The 5,257-nt window shown below is 38.4% G+C and overlaps 1 pseudogene; it reads right to left on the reverse strand.

Moving 5' to 3' along the window:
- Nucleotides 1-2,592: 2,592 nt before the first annotated feature.
- Nucleotides 2,593-3,010, reverse strand: LOC101345754 (60S ribosomal protein L32 pseudogene; annotated as a pseudogene).
- Nucleotides 3,011-5,257: the final 2,247 nt, after the last annotated feature.

The raw sequence follows: 5,257 nt of genomic DNA on the forward strand, positions 1-5,257 counted from the left end.
CTTCTATACTTGATGAAAAGCCAACAGAGTAACTGGAAAACAAATCTCACCATGTCAAATCCACACTTCATGGGCCTCCACATCCCCTGTGGGCCCCAACCCATTCCCAGCCTCTTCTCCCCTTGCCCCATGCACTCTATATTCTGACCACATGAAATTGTCATTTTTCTCCAAGTACCCCAGGCTCTTCTACATTTCTCATCTTTACACATACTGTCCTCTTGGTCTGGAGTGGCTTTCCCCTCTTCACCACCTGGTGAATTCTTATTGATCCTTTAGGGCTTCGCAGATCTTGACACATAGTATGTGATCAGCAAATATTTCTTGAGTATATTTGTGTCTTGAAATCTTCACCAGTTTCTCAGGTACAGCTATTGACTCCCTGCCCTGAGCTTCTTTAACAAACAATCCTCAGCTATTGGTGCTCTATGACTTTAACTTTCACACAATCCTATAACTATGTTGCTAGAAAACAAAGACTGAATTATATTCATCTTTGTATCCCAGGAGCCTAAGAACAATGCCAAGTACAAAGCAGGTTTTCAGTAAATATGTGTTAAATGAATAAAAATATAAAAGTATGGAAAAGTTACTTGCATATAATAAAATACTAAGTGATGGACCAATCAACTTAAAAGGGCCTCAAGAAGTTTCAAGTTTATATATCAAGAGAGATGATGAGGATGAGGTAATGATTATCTTGCTTTAACTTTACCGCTACTGTTTACATCCTTTGTAAAATTATTTCTCATACTTGACTGTTCTTTTCTTAAGCCAAAAAAAAATTAGGTAATTCTTAGTAAGAGCCTAATCTATGTATTTTAAATCCATGTCCTATTTCCATGTCCTCCCCATTGCAGGAAGGAGGGAACTCAAGTTACTAAACATAGAGTCTCCTACTGTCCATTTCACTGGCTCCTCATGACTTGGAGGATCCGGCACATGCCCAGCATACACATTTCCTCACATCAAAGTAACTTTCACATTTCCCTCCATTTTCTTTATTCATTCACAGAGAGCTTTGAGTGCTGCCAAGATGAAAATGTGTTGCTAAGAGACAAACTTTCCCTGAGGATAAGGAGCAGGAATCAAAGGCAGCGTGCTAATGATTTTATTATTGACATGTTTACCGACCTCAGAAGACATAGGGTTATTCTGTCTCTCAGTTTCCCCAAATGGTAATTACAACGATGAGTGCTCTGTGCAGTGATATGATCCTTTTCATCCCCATTGTGACAAGGCAACCCTGGGCAGTAGTTACCACTCCCCAATTCCTGTCTTAACCTCTGTCCAATCCATACCGCACACCAATGGCAGATAAAGTTCCATACAGCACACCTCTGATCATCTGTCTGCCCTTGCTCACTTTAAAACCCTACTAAGTTAAGGGCCGGAAACCCTGGTGGCATAGTGGTTAAGAGTTATGACTGCTACGACCAAAAGGTTAGCAGTTTGAATCCACCAGGCACTCCTTGGAAACTGTATGGGGCAGTTCTACTCTGTTCTATAGGGTCGCTATGAGTTGGAATGGACTTGACGGCAACGGGTTTGTTTTTTTTTTAAAAGTTAAGGACCCACTCAAGCTATTTGTTGAAGAGTCCTTCAGGATCTGGCTCTTTCTGCCTTATCTCTCCATGCTTACACAGCATATTCCTTGTACCTCAGCCACCTGGCTCACTAACTAGCCCATGCCTTCCCATCCCAACATTTTGCTGCTCCCATTCTTGCTGGTTCAGAAAAAAGTCCTCTGATACATGTACCAGATGGAATTTTCCCCATTATTAAAGCCTTTCTTGGCACCTTGTCCCTAGCCAGAACTAATCTCTCCCTCCACTAATTCCTGTGAACGTCTACCATTTTCTTTTGTAGGATTTCCATTTTCTTCACTGTGCTGGTTACGGTATTGGTGACCATGTCTTTATCCCCAGATAGTTTATTGAGCTACTTGATTATAGGCATTGCATCATCCCGTACAATGGCTTACAAAAACAGATACCAAATTTGTTTATTGAGTAATAACAATGGCTAACATTTATCGAGTGTCTTATATCAGGTTCTGTGCTAAGTATATTACTTGCATTATCTTATTTATTCCTCATAATAACCCAAAAAATTACTGTTATTAATCTCATTTTACAAATTAAGAAACTGGAGATGTAAAGGCTATAACTAGCCAAGGGTCACAGTCACACAGCCGTTAAGTTTATATGACTCTACTTCTTCTCTACTAACGCTATTGACTAATGCTGAAGGATGTTAAGGAGCCTATGTGGTGCAGTGGTTAAACACTCAGCTGCTAACCGATAGGTCAGAGGTTGGAAGCCACCAGCCAGTCAGTGGGATAAAAGACATGGTGATCTGCTCCTGTAAAGACTATAGCCTTGGAAAGCCTATGGAGCACTTCTCCTCTGTCCTATAGGGTCTCTATGAGTTGGAATCGACTTAACAGCACACAACAACAACAAAGGATGTTTAGAATTATAAAACAAAAGTTGAGAAAACTCTTAAAAATTCTTTTAAAAAAATGATAAAAATCACATCATTTTTTCTTCTTTAAATTTTTACAGTTTTATTTAGCAAAAATAAAACTTGCTAAAGAGCTGCCGATTCATTTTCTTCACTGCACAGCCTGGCATTGGGATTGGTGACTCTGATGGCCAGCTGGGTTGCTCTTTCCACAATGGCTTTGCGGCTCTCGTAGGGAACGTTGTAAGCAATCTCAGCATTGTAAGGTTTGTTGCACATTGGCAGCACTTCCAGCTTCTTGATGCTGTGGACCAGGAACTTGTGGAAGCCACTGTGCAGCATGTGCTTTGTTTTCTTTTTGCTCCTGTAACCAATGCTGAGCTCAAGATCTGGCCCTTAAATCTTCTCCATGCTTGTTGTCAATGCCTCTGGGCTTTCGCCAGTTATGCTTAATTTTGACATAACACTCTGATTGGTGCCAAGTGAACTTCTAGGTCCACTTTTTGATGATCTTGGGCTCCACCAGGGGTCTGAGGGCAGCCATGCTGCCTGTAGGAGATGGCTGCTAGTTAGTTCCGTAGGCAGCGCCGAGGAAAAAGAGCTTCATTTCTAATATATTTAATTTTCTTCTAGACAATCTCATTCACTGCTCGTGGGAGTGCATATGGTACGTGCTCTTTGGAGAGCATTTAGATATTGTTTTCAAAAATTTCAGTGTGCATTCAATTTGAATCAGTTGGAATTTCTTTTAACAGTATATTATAGAAAAAAATTATTCACTTAAACTAGATAGAAATTTAGCTTTCTCTGACATAAAAAAAAATCCAGAGGGACACACTCCAGGGATACTTGGTGGCTCTAAGTTATCAGGAGCCCAGGCCCTCAGTCTTGCTGCTCCCTTGCCCTTGGCAAGTCACCTCATGATCCAAGATGGCTGCTCGAGTCCAGCCAGCATAAAAGAGTTAGAGACAAAGAAAGGCATGCTCCTTCCTTCCTTAGAAAGGAGATGTCTTAAAAAAATCACACAACACTTGAGCTCATATCTCATTAGTTAAAACTAAGTCAAAACGTTATACCTACCTGCAAAGGAGTCTGGGAAATGTAGTCCTTTAACTACAGGAATAAATGTGAAGTTATGTTATTAAAGAAGGAGGAAAGAGTGGATATTGAGAGTAAACTGGCAACTCTTCCCTGATCTAACATAGGATTTCCACTTCTAGAAACTAGTTACACAGATATCAAAGATATATGCATTAGAATAGTGTTATGGGTTAAATTTAGTTCCCCCAAAATATGTGCAGGAATCCAAACCTCTATACCTGTGGATATAATCTAATCTAATGTACTGTAGTCACCTTCCATAATGCAATCTAATATAATGTAACTAATCTATCAGTTGAGGTCATACCAGTGTAGGGTGGATCCTAAACCTAATCACTGCTGAGTTATAAAAAGAGCAGATAAGACAAGGGCATGCACACATGGGGGAAGACAGACACCATGTGAGGATCACTAAGCAACCAAGGACTGTTCAGGGCTACTGACAAGGAATGGACATGGCTGAGATCCTAATTTTAGCCTCCAGAACTTCAAGAAAATAAATCTCAAATTTTTTAAATCACCCCCTTGTGGTATTTGTGTTAAAACAGCACTAGGTAATTAAGAAAGCCAGCTATCCAAAGACTAATCAAAATTAATTGGATATAATTAATTGGATATAATTCAAAAATTCTCAAGGATTTGGATAAATTAATTAGAGTATCCCTTTACAATGTGATAATGCTCTGTGTATAGACATGGCTAAAGCATATAGTTAGGTAAAAATGAAACTCATAAAACAGGGATTTGAAAATGATCTAACTTTATAAAACCCAAAACCAAACCTGTTGCTGTTCTGTCAATTCTGATAATATAAATAAATCAAAAATGGTCACATTTTATTTTATATACTTCTGTATTGTCTTAAATGTTTTCACCAATAAATATGTACTACCTTTACAATGATTCACTTTTAAGTTAAACTTTTATTTATTAAAAAATCACTCTTAACCTTAGAATCTTTTACACCTCTCAGGATAATTTTCTTTGGTATTCCTCCTGCTTCTGTCTCAGTTCTTAACTCGGAGCAGCAGCTTTGTAAGGCTTCCCACTTAAAACAATTACTCGTTGCCATAGAGTCAATTTTGACTCATATTAGGAATTGTTTTTTAACCACTCTAGGGGAGTTACTGCTGAGGTTGTCAATGGTCCCTTATCCCGTAGACTGCTCCATTCCTGTCCTCTCAGACCATTTCAGTGGAAGCCTAGGAAACAGGTCACAGTTCCGTAACAGGGTTTCATTGTCAAAAAAATGTTTGGGAAATGCTAAATTAAAGTAAAATGGATTTCCTTTCTATAGGATATTTCAATGCCTTTAACAGTGAAAGACTGTTGTGAATCTCCAAAAAACAACAACAAAAAAAAAGAATCTGCAATAATATGCAGTGTTTAGAAAGCACATTACCAGAAAGAATGCTTTCTTATTTATTTATTTATTTTTTTATTGTACTTCAGGTGAAGGCTTACAGAACAAATATTTTATCATGAAACGGTAGTACACATGTTGTTTCATGACATTGGTTAACAACCCCACAACATATCAACCCTCTAAATTCTCAACAGTTTTTTTTTTTTTTGGTGAAAATACACATAGCCAAAGATATACTATTTCAAAAATTTCTACAAGCACACTTCAGTGACACTGACTATGCTCTTCCAATTGTGCTGTTATTCTCACTTAAGATGAAGGCTT

Source organism: Trichechus manatus, unplaced genomic scaffold (genome assembly GCF_000243295.1).
Source record: "Trichechus manatus latirostris isolate Lorelei unplaced genomic scaffold, TriManLat1.0 scaffold00001, whole genome shotgun sequence".
NCBI classification, from domain to species: Eukaryota; Metazoa; Chordata; class Mammalia; order Sirenia; family Trichechidae; genus Trichechus; species Trichechus manatus.